Raw genomic sequence first — 18,148 nt, forward strand, 5'->3', positions numbered from 1 at the left:
CTGTGTTATGTCCAATGTGTGAACACTTTGTTGCAGCTAATGTGTGAACACTGTGTTGCATCTAATGTGTGAACGCTGTGTTGCATCTAATGTTTGATCATTGTGTTGCATCCAAGGTGTGAACACTGTGTTGCATCTAATGTGTGAACGCTGTGTTGCATCTAATGTGTGAACACTGTGTTGCAGCTAATGTGTGAACAGTGTGTTGCATCTAATGAGTGAACGCTGTGTTGCATCTAATGTGTGAACACGGTGTTGCATCTAATGTGTGAACACTGTGTTGCATCTAATGTGTGAACGCTGTGTTGCATCTAATGTGTGAACACTGTGTTGCATCTAATGTGTGAACACTGTGTTGCATCTAATGTGTGAACACGGTGTTGCATCTAATGTGTGAACACTGTGTTGCATCTAATGTGTGAACACTGTGTTGCATCTAATGTGTGAATACTGTGTCGTATCAAATGTGTGAACAATCTGTTGTATCTAATGTGTGATCACTGTGTTCCATCTAATGTGTGAACACTGTGTTGCAGCTAAAGTGTGAACACTGTGTTGCATCTAATGTCTGAACTCTGTGCTGTATCTGATGTGTGCACACTGTGTTGCACCTAATGTGTGAACAATGTGTTGTATCTAATGTGTGATCACTGTGTTGCATCTAATGTGTGAACACTGTGTTGCAGCTAAAGTGTGAACACTGTGTTGCATCTCATGTGTGAACGCTGTGTTGCATCCAATGTGTGAACGCTGTTGTATCTAATGTGTGAAAACTGTGTTGTATCTAATGTGTGAACGCTGTGTTGCAGCTAATGTGTGAACACTGTGTTGCATCTAATGTGTGAACACTGTGTTGCATCTAATGTGTGAACGCTGTGTTGCAGCTAATGTGTGAACACTGTGTTGCATCTAAAGTGTGAACGCTGTGTTGCATCCAATGTGTGAACGCTGTGTTGCATCTAATGTGTGAACACTGTGTTGCAGCTAATGTGTGAACGCTGTGTTGCATCCAATGTGTGAACGCTGTGTTGCATCTAATGTGTGAACACTGTGTTGCAGCTAATGTGTGAACACTGTGTTGCAGCTAATGTGTGAACACTGTGTTGCATCTAATGTGTGAACACTGTGTTGCAACTAATGTGTGAACGCTGTGTTGCAGCTAATTTGTGAACACTGTGTTGCATCTAATGTGTGAACACTGTGTTGCATCTAATGTGTGAACACTGTGTTGCATCTAATGTGTGAACACTGTGTTGCAGCTAATGTGTGAACAATGTGTTGCATCTAATGTGTGAACGCTGTGTTGCATCCAATGTGTGAACGCTGTGTTGCATCCAATGTGTGAACACTGTGTTGCAGCTAATGTGTGAACAATGTGTTGCATCTAATGTGTGAACGCTGTGTTGTATCTAATGTGTGAACGCTGTGTTATGTCCAATGTGTGAACACTGTGTTGCATCTAATGTGTGAACGCTGTGTTGCATCTAATGTTTGATCACTGTGTTGCATCCAAGGTGTGAACACTGTGTTGCATCTAATGTGTGAACGCTGTGTTGCATCTAATGTGTGAACGCTGTGTTGCATCTAATGTGTGAACACTGTGTTGCAGCTCATGTGTGAACACTGTGTTGCATCTAATGTGTGAACGCTGTGTTGCATCCAATGTGTGAACACTTTGTTGCAGCTAATGTGTGAACACTGTGTTGCATCTAATGTGTGAACGCTGTGTTGCATCTAATGTGTGAACACTGTGTTGCAGCTAATGTGTGAACACTGTGTTGCATCTAATGTGTGAACGCTGTGTTGTATCGAATGTGTGAACGCTGTGTTGTGTCCAATGTGTGAACTCTGTGTTACAGCTAATGAGTGAACGCTGTGTTGCATCTGATGTGTGAACAAGGTGTTGCATCTAATGTGTGAACACTGTGTTGCATCTAATGTGTGAACGCTGTGTTGCATCTAATGTGTGAACACTGTGTTGCATCTAATGTGTGAACGCTGTGTTGCATCTAATGTGTGAACACGGTGTCGCATCTAATGTGTGAACACTGTTTTGCATCTAATGTGTGAACGCTGTGATGCAGCTAATGTGTGAACGCTGTGTTGCATCGAATGTGTGAACGCTGTGTTGCATCTAATGTGTGAACACTGTGTTGCAGCTAATGTGTTAACACAGTGTTGCATCTAATGTGTGAACGCTGTGTTGTATCTAATGTGTGAACGCTGTGTTGTGTCCAATGTGTGAACACTGTGTTACAGCTAATGAGTGAACGCTGTGTTGCATCTAATGTGTGAACACGGTGTTGCATCTAATGTGTGAACACTGTGTTGCATCTAATGTGTGAACGCTGTGTTGCATCTAAAGTGTGAACACGGTGTTGCATCTACTGTGTGAACGCTGTGTTGCATCTAATGTGTGAACACGGTGTTGCATCTAATGTGTGAACACTGTGTTGTATCTAATGTGTGAACACTGTGTTGCATCTAATGTGTGAACGCTGTGTTGCATCTAATGTGTGAACACTGTGTTGCAGCTAATGTGTGAACACTGTGTTGCATCTAATGTGTGAACGCTGTGTTGCATCTAATGTGTGAACACTGTGTTGCAGCTAATGTGTGAACACTGTGTTGCATCTAATGTGTGAACGCTGTGTTGTATCTAATGTGTGAACGCTGTGTTGTGTCCAATGTGTGAACACTGTGTTACAGCTAATGAGTGAACGCTGTGTTGCATCTAATGTGTGAACACGGTGTTGCATCTAATGTGTGAACACTGTGTTGCATCTAATGTGTGAACGCTGTGTTGCATCTAAAGTGTGAACACGGTGTTGCATCTACTGTGTGAACGCTGTGTTGCATCTAATGTGTGAACACGGTGTTGCATCTAATGTGTGAACACTGTGTTGCATCTAATGTGTGAACACGGTGTTGCATCTAATGTGTGAACACTGTGTTGCATCCAATGTGAGAACGCTGTGTTCTGCCCAATGTGTGAACACTGCGTTGCAGCTAATGAGTGAACGCTGTGTTGCATCTAATGTGTGAACGCTGTGTTGTATCGAAAGTGTGAACACTGTGTTGCATCTAATGTGTGAACACGGTGTTGCATCTAATGTGTGAACACTGTGTTGCATCCAATGTGAGAACGCCGTGTTCTGCCCAATGTGTGAACACTGCGTTGCAGCTAATGAGTGAACGCTGTGTTGCATCTAATGTGTGAACGCTGTGTTGTATCGAATGTGTGAACGCTGTGTTGTGTCCAATGTGTGAATTCTGTGTTACAGCTAATGAGTAAACACTGTGTTGCCTCTAATGTGTGAACAAGGTGTTGCATCTAATGTGTGAACACTGTGTTGCATCTAATGTGTGAACACGGTGTTGCATCTAATGTGTGAACACGGTGTTGCATCTAATGTGTGAACACGGTGTTGCATCTAATGTGTGAACGCTGTGTTGCATCTAATGTGTGAACGCTGTGTTGTATCGAATGTGTGAACGCTGTGTTGTGTCCAATGTGTGAATTCTGTGTTACAGCTAATGAGTGAACGCTGTGTTGCCTCTAATGTGTGAACAAGGTGTTGCATCTAATGTGTGAACACTGTGTTGCATCTAATGTGTGAACGCTGTGTTGCATCTAATGTGTGAACACTGTGCTGCAGCTAATGTGTGAATACTGTGTTGCGTCTAATGTGGGAACACTGTGTTGCATCTAATGTGTGAACACTGTGTTGCATCTAATGTGTGAACGCTGTGTTGTATCTAATGTGTGAACGCTGTTATGTCCAATGTGTGAACACTTTGTTGCAGCTAATGTGTGAACACTGTGTTGCATCTAATGTGTGAACGCTGTGTTGAATCTAATGTTTGATCACTGTGTTGCATCCAAGGTGTGAACACTGTGTTCCATCTAATGTGTGAACGCTGTGTTGCATCTAATGTGTGAACACTGTGTTGCAGCTAATGTGTGAACAGTGTGTTGCATCTAATGAGTGAACGCTGTGTTGCATCTAATGTGTGAACACGGTGTTGCATCTAATGTGTGAACACTGTGTTGCATCTAATGTGTGAACGCTGTGTTGCATCTAATGTGTGAACACGGTGTTGCATCTAATGTGTGAACGCTGTGTTGCATCTAATGTGTGAACACGGTGTTGCATCTAATGTGTGAACACTGTGTTGCATCTAATGTGTGAACACGGTGTTGCATCTAATGTGTGAACACTGTGTTGCATCCAATGTGTGAACACTGTGTTGCAGCTAATGAGTGAACGCTGTGTTGCATCTAATGTGTGAACACGGTGTTGCATCTAATGTGTGAACGCTGTGTTGCATCTAATGTGTGAACGCTGTGTTGCATCTAATGTGTGAACGCTGTGTTGTATCGAATGTGTGAACGCTGTGTTGTGTCCAATGTGTGAATTCTGTGTTACAGCTAATGAGTGAACGCTGTGTTGCCTCTAATGTGTGAACAAGGTGTTGCATCTAATGTGTGAACACTGTGTTGCATCTAATGTGTGAACGCTGTGTTGCATCTAATGTGTGAACACTGTGTTGCAGCTAATGTGTGAATACTGTGTTGCGTCTAATGTGGGAACACTGTGTTGCAGCTAATGTGTGAACACTGTGTTGCATCTAATGTGTGAACGCTGTGTTGTATCTAATGTGTGAACGCTGTTATGTCCAATGTGTGAACACTTTGTTGCAGCTAATGTGTGAACACTGTGTTGCATCTAATGTCTGAACTCTGTGCTGTATCTAATGTGTGCACACTGTGTTGCACCTAATCTGTGAACACTGTGTTGTATCTAATGTGTGAATACTGTGTCGTATCAAATGTGTGAACAATGTGTTGTATCTAATGTGTGATCACTGTGTTGCATCTAATGTGTGAACACTGTGTTGCAGCTAAAGTGTGAACACTGTGTTGCATCTAATGTGTGAATGCTGTGCTGTATCTAATGTGTGAACACGGTGTTGCATCTAACGTGTGAACACTGTATTGCATCTAATGTGTGAACGCTGTGTTGCATCTAATGTGTGAACACGGTGTTGCAAATAATGTGTGAACACTGTGTTGCATCTAATGTGTGAACACGGTGTTGCATCTAATGTGTGAACGCTGTGTTGCATCGAATGTGTGAACGCTGTGTTGCATCTAATGTGTGATCACTGTGTTGCATCTAATGTGTGAACACGGTGTTGCATCTACTGTGTGAACGCTGTGTTGCATCTAATGTGTGAACACGGTGTTGCATCTAATGTGTGAACACTGTGTTGCATCTAATGTGTGAACACGGTGTTGCAACTAATGTGTGAACGCTGTGTTGCAGCTAATGTGTGAACACTGTGTTGCATCTAATGTGTGAACGCTGTGTTGCATCCAATGTGTGAACGCTGTGTTGCATCTAATGTGTGAACACTGTGTTGCAGCTAATGTGTGAACAATGTGTTGCATCTAATGTGTGAACGCTGTGTTGTATCTAATGTGTGAACGCGGTGTTATGTCCAATGTGTGAACACTGTGTTGCATCTAATGTGTGAACGCTGTGTTGCATCTAATGTTTGATCACTGTGTTGCATCCAAGGTGTGAACACTGTGTTGCATCTAATGTGTGAACGCTGTGTTGCATCTAATGTGTGAACGCTGTGTTGCATTCAATGTGTGAACACTTTGTTGCAGCTAATGTGTGAACACTGTGTTGCATCTAATGTGTGAACACTGTGTTGCAGCTAATGTGTGAACACTGTGTTGCATCTAATGTGTGAACGCTCTGTTGTATCTAATGTGTGAACGCTGTGTTATGTCCAATGTGTGAACACTTTGTTGCAGCTAATGTGTGAACACTGTGTTGCATCTAATGTGTGAACGCTGTGTTGCATCTAATGTTTGATCATTGTGTTGCATCCAAGGTGTGAACACTGTGTTGCATCTAATGTGTGAACGCTGTGTTGCATCTAATGTGTGAACACTGTGTTGCAGCTAATGTGTGAACAGTGTGTTGCATCTAATGAGTGAACGCTGTGTTGCATCTAATGTGTGAACAGGGTGTTGCATCTAATGTGTGAACACTGTGTTGCATCTAATGTGTGAACGCTGTGTTGCATCTAATGTGTGAACACTGTGTTGCATCTAATGTGTGAACACTGTGTTGCATCTAATGTGTGAACACGGTGTTGCATCTAATGTGTGAACACTGTGTTGCATCTAATGTGTGAACACTATGTTGCATCTAATGTGTGAATACTGTGTCGTATCAAATGTGTGAACAATGTGTTGTATCTAATGTGTGATCACTGTGTTCCATCTAATGTGTGAACACTGTGTTGCAGCTAAAGTGTGAACACTGTGTTGCATCTAATGTCTGAACTCTGTGCTGTATCTAATGTGTGCACACTGTGTTGCACCTAATGTGTGAACAATGTGTTGTATCTAATGTGTGATCACTGTGTTGCATCTAATGTGTGAACACTGTGTTGCAGCTAAAGTGTGAACACTGTGTTGCATCTCATGTGTGAACGCTGTGTTGCATCCAATGTGTGAAGGCTGTTGTATCTAATGTGTGAAAACTGTGTTGTATCTAATGTGTGAACGCTGTGTTGCAGCTAATGTGTGAACACTGTGTTGCATCTAATGTGTGAACACTGTGTTGCATCTAATGTGTGAACGCTGTGTTGCAGCTAATGTGTGAACACTGTGTTGCATCTAAAGTGTGAACGCTGTGTTGCATCCAATGTGTGAACGCTGTGTTGCATCTAATGTTTGAACACTGTGTTGCATCCAAGGTGTGAACACTGTGTTGCATCTAATGTGTGAACGCTGTGTTGCATCTAATGTGTGAACAATGTGTTGCAGCTAATGTGTGAACACTGTGTTGCATCTAATGTGTGAACGCTGTGTTGTATCGAATGTGTGAACGCTGTGTTGTGTCCAATGTGTGAACTCTGTGTTACAGCTAATGAGTGAACGCTGTGTTGCATCTGATGTGTGAACAAGGTGTTGCATCTAATGTGTGAACACTGTGTTGCATCTAATGTGTGAACGCTGTGTTGCATCTAATGTGTGAACAAGGTGTTGCATCTAATGTGTGAACGCTGTGTTGCATCTAATGTGTGAACACGGTGTCGCATCTAATGTGTGAACACTGTTTTGCATCTAATGTGTGAACGCTGTGTTGCAGCTAATGTGTGAACACTGTGTTGCATCTAATGTGTGAACACTGTGTTGCATCTAATGTGTGAACGCTGTGTTGCAGCTAATGTGTGAACACTGTGTTGCATCTAAAGTGTGAACGCTGTGTTGCATCCAATGTGTGAACGCTGTGTTGCATCTAATGTTTGAACACTGTGTTGCAGCTAATGTGTGAACGCTGTGTTGCATCCAATGTGTGAACGCTGTGTTGCATCTAATGTGTGAACACTGTGTTGCAGCTAATGTGTGAACACTGTGTTGCAGCTAATGTGTGAACACTGTGTTGCATCTAATGTGTGAACACTGTGTTGCAACTAATGTGTGAACGCTGTGTTGCAGCTAATTTGTGAACACTGTGTTGCATCTAATGTGTGAACACTGTGTTGCATCTAATGTGTGAACACTGTGTTGCATCTAATGTGTGAACACTGTGTTGCAGCTAATGTGTGAACAATGTGTTGCATCTAATGTGTGAACGCTGTGTTGCATCCAATGTGTGAACGCTGTGTTGCATCCAATGTGTGAACACTGTGTTGCAGCTAATGTGTGAACAATGTGTTGCATCTAATGTGTGAACGCTGTGTTGTATCTAATGTGTGAACGCTGTGTTATGTACAATGTGTGAACACTGTGTTGCATCTAATGTGTGAACGCTGTGTTGCATCTAATGTTTGATCACTGTGTTGCATCCAAGGTGTGAACACTGTGTTGCATCTAATGTGTGAACGCTGTGTTGCATCTAATGTGTGAACAATGTGTTGCAGCTAATGTGTGAACACTGTGTTGCATCTAATGTGTGAACGCTGTGTTGTATCGAATGTGTGAACGCTGTGTTGTGTCCAATGTGTGAACTCTGTGTTACAGCTAATGAGTGAACGCTGTGTTGCATCTGATGTGTGAACAAGGTGTTGCATCTAATGTGTGAACACTGTGTTGCATCTAATGTGTGAACGCTGTGTTGCATCTAATGTGTGAACAAGGTGTTGCATCTAATGTGTGAACGCTGTGTTGCATCTAATGTGTGAACACGGTGTCGCATCTAATGTGTGAACACTGTTTTGCATCTAATGTGTGAACGCTGTGATGCAGCTAATGTGTGAACGCTGTGTTGCATCGAATGTGTGAACGCAGTGTTGCATCTAATGTGTGAACACTGTGTTGCAGCTAATGTGTTAACACAGTGTTGCATCTAATGTGTGAACGCTGTGTTGTGTCCAATGTGTGAACACTTTGTTGAAGCTAATGTGTGAACACTGTGTTGCATCTAATGTGTGAACGCTGTGTTGCATCTAATGTTTGATCACTGTGTTGCATCCAAGGTGTGAATACTGTGTTGCATCTAATGTGTGAACGTTGTGTTGCATCTAATGTGTGAACGCTGTGTTGCATCTAATGTGTGAACACTGTGTTGCAACTAATGTGTGAACACTGTGTTGTATCTAATGTGTGAACACTGTGTTGCATCTAATGTGTGAACGCTGTGTTGCATCTAATGTGTGAACACTGTGTTGCAGCTAATGTGTGAACACTGTGTTGCATCTAATGTGTGAACGCTGTGTTGCATCTAATGTGTGAACACTGTGTTGCAGCTAATGTGTGAACACTGTGTTGCATCTAATGTGTGAACGCTGTGTTGTATCTAATGTGTGAACGCTGTGTTGTGTCCAATGTGTGAACACTGTGTTACAGCTAATGAGTGAACGCTGTGTTGCATCTAATGTGTGAACACGGTGTTGCATCTAATGTGTGAACACTGTGTTGCATCTAATGTGTGAACGCTGTGTTGCATCTAATGTGTGAACACGGTGTTGCATCTACTGTGTGAACGCTGTGTTGCATCTAATGTGTGAACACGGTGTTGCATCTAATGTGTGAACACTGTGTTGCATCTAATGTGTGAACACGGTGTTGCATCTAATGTGTGAACACTGTGTTGCATCCAATGTGAGAACGCTGTGTTCTGCCCAATGTGTGAACACTGCGTTGCAGCTAATGAGTGAACGCTGTGTTGCATCTAATGTGTGAACACGGTGTTGCATCTAATGTGTGAACACGGTGTTGCATCTAATGTGTGAACGCTCTGTTGCATCTAATGTGTGAACGCTGTGTTGTATCGAATGTGTGAACGCTGTGTTGTGTCCAATGTGTGAATTCTGTGTTACAGCTAATGAGTGAACGCTGTGTTGCCTCTAATGTGTGAACAAGGTGTTGCATCTAATGTGTGAACACTGTGTTGCATCTAATGTGTGAACGCTGTGTTGCATCTAATGTGTGAACACTGTGTTGCAGCTAATGTGTGAATACTGTGTTGCGTCTAATGTGGGAACACTGTGTTGCAGCTAATGTGTGAACACTGTGTGGCATCTAATGTGTGAACGCTGTGTTGTATCTAATGTGTGAACGCTGTTATGTCCAATGTGTGAACACTTTGTTGCAGCTAATGTGTGAACACTGTGTTGCATCTAATGTGTGAACGCTGTGTTGAATCTAATGTTTGATCACTGTGTTGCATCCAAGGTGTGAACACTGTGTTGCATCTAATGTGTGAACGCTGTGTTGCATCTAATGTGTGAACACTGTGTTGCAGCTAATGTGTGAACAGTGTGTTGCATCTAATGAGTGAACGCTGTGTTGCATCTAATGTGTGAACACGGTGTTGCATCTAATGTGTGAACACTGTGTTGCATCTAATGTGTGAACGCTGTGTTGCATCTAATGTGTGAACACGGTGTTGCATCTAATGTGTGAACGCTGTGTTGCATCTAATATGTGAACACGGTGTTGCATCTAATGTGTGAACACTGTGTTGCATCTAATGTGTGAACACGGTGTTGCATCTAATGTGTGAACACTGTGTTGCATCCAATGTGTGAACACTGTGTTGCAGCTAATGAGTGAACGCTGTGTTGCATCTAATGTGTGAACACGGTGTTGCATCTAATGTGTGAACACTGTGTTGCATCTAATGTGTGAATACTGTGTCGTATCAAATGTGTGAACAATGTGTTGTATCTAATGTGTGATCACTGTGTTGCAGCTAAAGTGTGAACACTGTGTTGCATCTAATGTCTGAACTCTGTGCTGTATCTAATGTGTGCACACTGTGTTGCACCTAATCTGTGAACACTGTGTTGTATCTAATGTGTGAATACTGTGTCGTATCAAATGTGTGAACAATGTGTTGTATCTAATGTGTGATCACTGTGTTGCATCTAATGTGTGAACACTGTGTTGCAGCTAAAGTGTGAACACTGTGTTGCATCTAATGTGTGAATGCTGTGCTGTATCTAATGTGTGAACACGGTGTTGCATCTAACGTGTGAACACTGTATTGCATCTAATGTGTGAACGCTGTGTTGCATCTAATGTGTGAACACGGTGTTGCAAATAATGTGTGAACACTGTGTTGCATCTAATGTGTGAACACGGTGTTGCATCTAATGTGTGAACGCTGTGTTGCATCGAATGTGTGAACGCTGTGTTGCATCTAATGTGTGATCACTGTGTTGCATCTAATGTGTGAACACGGTGTTGCATCTACTGTGTGAACGCTGTGTTGCATCTAATGTGTGAACACGGTGTTGCATCTAATGTGTGAACACTGTGTTGCATCTAATGTGTGAACACGGTGTTGCATCTAATGTGTGAACACTGTGTTGCATCCAATGTGAGAACGCTGTGTTCTGCCCAATGTGTGAACACTGCGTTGCAGCTAATGAGTGAACGCTGTGTTGCATCTAATGTGTGAACACGGTGTTGCATCTAATGTGTGAACACGGTGTTGCATCTAATGTGTGAACGCTGTGTTGCATCTAATGTGTGAACGCTGTGTTGTATCGAATGTGTGAACGCTGTGTTGTGTCCAATGTGTGAATTCTGTGTTACAGCTAATGAGTGAACGAAGTGTTGCCTCTAATGTGTGAACAAGGTGTTGCATCTAATGTGTGAACACTGTGTTGCATCTAATGTGTGAACGCTGTGTTGCATCTAATGTGTGAACACTGTGTTGCAGCTAATGTGTGAATACTGTGTTGCGTCTAATGTGGGAACACTGTGTTGCAGCTAATGTGTGAACACTGTGTTGCATCTAATGTGTGAACGCTGTGTTGTATCTAATGTGTGAACGCTGTTATGTCCAATGTGTGAACACTTTGTTGCAGCTAATGTGTGAACACTGTGTTGCATCGAATGTGTGAACGCTGTGTTGAATCTAATGTTTGATCACTGTGTTGCATCCAAGGTGTGAACACTGTGTTGCATCTAATGTGTGAACGCTGTGTTGCATCTGATGTGTGAACACTGTGTTGCAGCTAATGTGTGAACAGTGTGTTGCATCTAATGAGTGAACGCTGTGTTGCATCTAATGTGTGAACACGGTGTTGCATCTAATGTGTGAACACTGTGTTGCATCTAATGTGTGAACGCTGTGTTGCATCTAATGTGTGAACACGGTGTTGCATCTAATGTGTGAACGCTGTGTTGCATCTAATGTGTGAACACGGTGTTGCATCTAATGTGTGAACACTGTGTTGCATCTAATGTGTGAACACGGTGTTGCATCTAATGTGTGAACACTGTGTTGCATCCAATGTGTGAACACTGTGTTGCAGCTAATGAGTGAACGCTGTGTTGCATCTAATGTGTGAACACGGTGTTGCATCTAATGTGTGAACACTGTGTTGCATCTAATGTGTGATCACTGTGTTGCAGCTAAAGTGTGAACACTGTGTTGCATCTAATGTCTGAACTCTGTGCTGTATCTAATGTGTGCACACTGTGTTGCACCTAATCTGTGAACACTGTGTTGTATCTAATGTGTGAATACTGTGTCGTATCAAATGTGTGAACAATGTGTTGTATCTAATGTGTGATCACTGTGTTGCATCTAATGTGTGAACACTGTGTTGCAGCTAAAGTGTGAACACTGTGTTGCATCTAATGTGTGAATGCTGTGCTGTATCTAATGTGTGAACACGGTGTTGCAAATAATGTGTGAACACTGTGTTGCATCTAATGTGTGAACACGGTGTTGCATCTAATGTGTGAACGCTGTGTTGCATCGAATGTGTGAACGCTGTGTTGCATCTAATGTGTGATCACTTTGTTGCATCTAATGTGTGAACACGGTGTTGCATCTAATGTGTGAACGATGTGTTGCATCGAATGTCTGAACGCTGTGTTGCATCTAATGTGTGATCACTGTGTTGCATCTAATGTGTGAACACTGTGTTGCAGCTAATGAGTGAACACTGTGTTGCATCTAATGTGTGATCACTGTGTTGCATCTAATGTGTGAACGCTGTGTTGCATCTAATGTGTGAACGCTGTGTTGCATCTAATGTGTGAACGCTGTGTTGCATCCAATGTGGGAACACTTTGTTGCTGCTAATGTGTGAACACTGTGTTGCATCTAATGTGTGAACGCTGTGTTGCATCTAATGTGTGAACACTGTGTTGCATCTAATGTGTGAACGCTGTGTTGCATCCAATGTGTGAACACTGTGTTGCATCTAATGTGTGAACGCTGTGTTGCAGCTAATGTGTGAACTCTGTGTTGCATCTAATGTGTGAACACTGTGTTGCATCTAATGTGTGAACGCTGTGTTGCAGCTAATGTGTGAACAGTGTGTTGCATTTAATGTGTGAACACTGTGTTGCATTTAATGTGTGAACACTGTGTTGCATCCAATGTGTGAACGCTGTGTTGCATCTAATGTGTGAACACTGTGTTGCATCTAATGTGTGAATACGGTGTTGCATCTAATGTGTGAACACTGTGTTGCATCTAATGTGTGAACGCTGTGTTGCATCTAATGTGTGAACAATGTGTTGCAGCTAATGTGTGAAATCTGTGTTGCATTTAATGTGTGAACATTGTGTTGCATTTAATGTGTGAACGGTGTGAAACATCTAATGTGTGAACACTGTGTTGCATTTAATGTGTGAATGGTGTGAAACATCTAATGTGTGAACACTGTGTTGCATGCAATGTGTGAACGCTGTGTTGCATCTAATGTGTGAACACTGTGTTGCATCTAATGTGTGAACGCTGTGTTGCATCTAATGTGTGAACACTGTGTTGCATCCAATGTGTGAACGCTGTGTTGCATGTAATGTGTGAACACTGTGTTGAATCTAATGTGTGAACGCTGTGTTGCAAATAATGTGTGAACACTGTGTTGCATCTAATGTGTGAACACTGTGTTGCATCTAATGTGTGAACACTGTGTTGAATATAATGTGTGAACACTGTGTTGCATCCAATGTGTGAACGCTGTGTTGCATCTAATGTGTGAACAGTGTGTTGCATCTAATGTGTGAACATTGTGTTGCATTTAATGTGTGAACGGTGTGAAACATCTAATGTGTGAACACTGTGTTGCATGCAATGTGTGAACGGTGTGAAACATCTAATGTGTGAACGCTGTGTTGCATCTAATGTGTGAACACTGTGTTGCATCTAATGTGTGAACACTGTGTTGCATCTAATGTGTGAACGCTGTGTTGCATCTAATGTGTGAACACTGTGTTGCATCCAATGTGTGAACGCTGTGTTGCATCTAATGTGTGAACACTGTGTTGCATCTAATGTGTGAACATTGTGTTGCATTTAATGTGTGAACGGTGTGAAACATCTAATGTGTGAACACTGTGTTGCATGCAATGTGTGAACACTGTGTTGCATCTAATGTGTGAACACTGTGTTGCATCTAATGTGTGAACGCTGTGTTGCATCTAATGTGTGAACACTGTGTTGCATCCAATGTGTGAACGCTGTGTTGCATCTAATGTGTGAACACTGTGTTGCATCTAATGTGTGAACATTGTGTTGCATTTAATGTGTGAACACTGTGTTGCATCCAATGTGTGAACACTGTGTTGAATCTAATGTGTGAACGCTGTGTTGCATCTAATGTGTGAACACTGTGTTGCATCCAATGTGTGAACACTGTGTTGAATCTAATGTGTGAACGCTGTGTTGCATCTAATGTGTGAACACTGTGTTGCATCTAATGTGTGAACACTGTGTTGCATCTAATGTGTGAACGCTTTGTTGCATCTAATGTGTGAACACTGTGTTGCATCCAATGTGTGAACACTGTGTTGCATCTAATGTGTGAACACTGTGTTGCATCTAATGTGTGAATACTGTGTCGTATCAAATGTGTGAACAATGTGTTGTATCTAATGTGTAAACGCTGTGTTGCATCTAATGTGTGAACGCTGTGTTGCATCCAATGTGTGAATACTGTGTCGTATCTAATGTGTGAACAAAGTGTTTTATCTAATGTTTGAACACTGTGTTGCATCTAATGTGTGAATACTCTGTCGTATCAAATGTGTGAACAATGTGTTGTATCTAATGTATGAACACTGTGTTGTATCTAATGTGTGAACGCTGTGTTGCATCCAATGTGTGAACGCTGTTTTGCAACCAATGTGTGAATACTGTGTCATATCTAATGTGTGAACACAGTGTTTTATCTAATGTGTGAACACTGTCTTGCAGCTAATGTGTGAACACTGTGTTGCATCTAATGTGTGAACGCTGTGTTGTATCTAATGTGTGAACGCTGTGTTGTGTCCAATGTGCGAACACTGTGTTGCAGCTAATGAGTGAACGCTGTGTTGCATCTAATGTGTGAACACGGTGTTGCATCTAATGTGTGAACACTGTGTTGCATCTAATGTGTGAACGCTGTGTTGCATCTAATGTGTGAACGCTGTGTTATGTCCAATGTGTGAACACTTTGTTGCAGCTAATGTGTGAACACTGTGTTGCATCTAATGTGTGAACGCTGTGTTGCATCTAATGTTTGATCACTGTGTTGCATCCAAGGTGTGAACACTGTGTTGCATCTAATGTGTGAACGCTGTGTTGCATCTAATGTGTGAACGCTGTGTTGCATCCAATGTGTGAACACTGTGTTGCAGCTAATGTGTGAACACTGTGTTGCATCTAATGTGTGAACGCTGTGTTGCATCTAATGTGTGAACACTGTGTTGCAGCTAATGTGTGAACACGGTGTTGCATCTAATGTGTGAACACTGTGTTGCATCTAATGTGTGAACGCTGTGTTGCATCTGATGTGTGAACACGGTGTTGCATCTAATGTGTGAACGCTGTGTTGCATCTAATGTGTGAACACGGTGTTGCATCTAATGTGTGAACACGGTGTTGCATCTAATGTGTGAACACTGTGTTGCATCCAATGTGTGAACGCTGTGCTCTGCCCAATGTGTGAACACTGCGTTGCAGCTAATGAGTGAACGCTGTGTTGCATCTAATGTGTGAACACGGTGTTGCATCTAATGTGTGAACACGGTGTTGCATCTAATGTGTGAACGCTGTGTTGCATCTAATGTGTGAACGCTGTGTTGTATCGAAAGTGTGAACACTGTGTTGTGTCCAATGTGTGAACTCTGTGTTACAGCTAATGAGTGAACGCTGTGTTGCCTCTAATGAGTGAACAAGGTGTTGCATCTAATGTGTGCACACTGTTTGCATCTAATGTGAGAACGCTGTGTTGCATCTAATGTGTGAACACTGTGTTGCAGCTAATGTGTGAACACTGTGTTGCATCTAATGTGGGAACACTGTGTTGCAGCTAATGTGTGAACACTGTGTTGCATCTAATGTGTGAACGCTGTGTTGCATCTAATGTGTGAACGCTGTGTTGTATCGAAAGTGTGAACACTGTGTTGTGTCCAATGTGTGAACTCTGTGTTACAGCTAATGAGTGAACGCTGTGTTGCCTCTAATGTGTGAACAAGGTGTTGCATCTAATGTGTGCACACTGTGTTGCATCTAATGTGAGAACGCTGTGTTGCATCTAATGTGTGAACACTGTGTTGCAGCTAATGTGTGAACACTGTGTTGCAGCTAATGTGTGAACACTGTGTTGCTTCCAATGTGTGAACGCTGTGTTGCATCTAATGTGTGAACGCTGTGTTGCATCTAATGTGTGAACACGGTGTTGCATCTAATGTGTGAACACTGTGTTGCATCTAATGTGTGAGCGCTGTGTTGCATCTAATGTGTGAACACTGTGTTGCAGCTAATGTGTGAACACTGTGTTGCTTTTAATGTGTGAACATTGTGTTGCATTTAATGTGTGAACGGTGTGAAACATCTAATGTGTGAACACTGCGTTGCATTTAATGTGTGAACGGTGTGAAACATCTAATGTGTGAACACTGTGTTGCAGCTAATGTGTGAACACTGTGTTGCATCCAATGTGTGAACGCTGTGTTGCATCTAATGTGTGAACACTGTGTTGCATCTAATGTGTGAACGCTGTGTTGCATCTAATGTGTGAACACTGTGTTGCATCCAATGTGTGAACGCTGTGTTGCATCTAATGTGTGAACACGGTGTTGCATCTAATGTGTGAACACGGTGTTGCATCTAATGTGTGAACACTGTGTTGCATCCAATGTGTGAACGCTGTGCTCTGCCCAATGTGTGAACACTGCGTTGCAGCTAATGAGTGAACGCTGTGTTGCATCTAATGTGTGAACACGGTGTTGCATCTAATGTGTGAACAAGGTGTTGCATCTAATGTGTGAACGCTGTGTTGCATCTAATGTGTGAACGCTGTGTTGTATCGAAAGTGTGAACACTGTGTTGTGTCCAATGTGTGAACTCTGTGTTACAGCTAATGAGTGAACGCTGTGTTGCCTCTAATGTGTGAACAAGGTGTTGCATCTAATGTGTGCACACTGTCTTGCATCTAATGTGAGAACGCTGTGTTGCATCTAATGTGTGAACACTGTGTTGCAGCTAATGTGTGAACACTGTGTTGCATCTAATGTGGGAACACTGTGTTGCAGCTAATGTGTGAACACTGTGTTGCATCTAATGTGTGAACGCTGTGTTGCATCTAATGTGTGAACGCTGTGTTGTATCGAAAGTGTGAACACTGTGTTGTGTCCAATGTGTGAACTCTGTGTTACAGCTAATGAGTGAACGCTGTGTTGCCTCTAATGTGTGAACAAGGTGTTGCATCTAATGTGTGCACACTGTGTTGCATCTAATGTGAGAACGCTGTGTTGCATCTAATGTGTGAACACTGTGTTGCAGCTAATGTGTGAACACTGTGTTGCATCTAATGTGGGAACACTGTGTTGCACATAATGTGTGAACACTGTGTTGCTTCCAATGTGTGAACGCTGTGTTGCATCTAATGTGTGAATGCTGTGTTGCATCTAATGTGTGAACACGGTGTTGCATCTAATGTGTGAACACTGTGTTGCATCTAATGTGTGAGCGCTGTGTTGCATCTAATGTGTGAACACTGTGTTGCAGCTAATGTGTGAACACTGTGTTGCATTTAATGTGTGAACATTGTGTTGCATTTCATGTGTGAACGGTGTGAAACATCTAATGTGTGAACACTGCGTTGCATTTAATGTGTGAACGGTGTGAAACATCTAATGTGTGAACACTGTGTTGCAGCTAATGTGTGAACACTGTGTTGCATCCAATGTGTGAACGCTGTGTTGCATCTAATGTGTGAACACTGTGTTGCATCTAATGTGTGAACGCTGTGTTGCATCTAATGTGTGAACACTGTGTTGCATCCAATGTGTGAACGCTGTGTTGCATCTAATGTGTGAACACTGTGTTGAATCTAATGTGTGAACGCTGTGTTGCATCTAATGTGCGAACACTGTGTTGCATCCAATGTGTGAACGCTGTGTTGCATCTAATGTGTGAACACTGTGTTGCATCTAATGTGTGAACGCTGTGTTGCATCTAATGTGTGAACACTGTGTTGCATCTAATGTGTGAACGCTGAGTTGCATCTAATGTGTGAACACTGTGTTGCATCCAATGTGTGAACGCTGTGTTGCATCTAATGTGTGAACAGTGTGTTGCATCTAATGTGTGAACATTGTGTTGCATTTAATGTGTGAACGGTGTGAAACATCTAATGTGTGAACACTGTGTTGCAT

This window comes from Heterodontus francisci, chromosome 11 (assembly GCF_036365525.1).
Source record: "Heterodontus francisci isolate sHetFra1 chromosome 11, sHetFra1.hap1, whole genome shotgun sequence".
Taxonomy (NCBI): Eukaryota; Metazoa; Chordata; class Chondrichthyes; order Heterodontiformes; family Heterodontidae; genus Heterodontus; species Heterodontus francisci.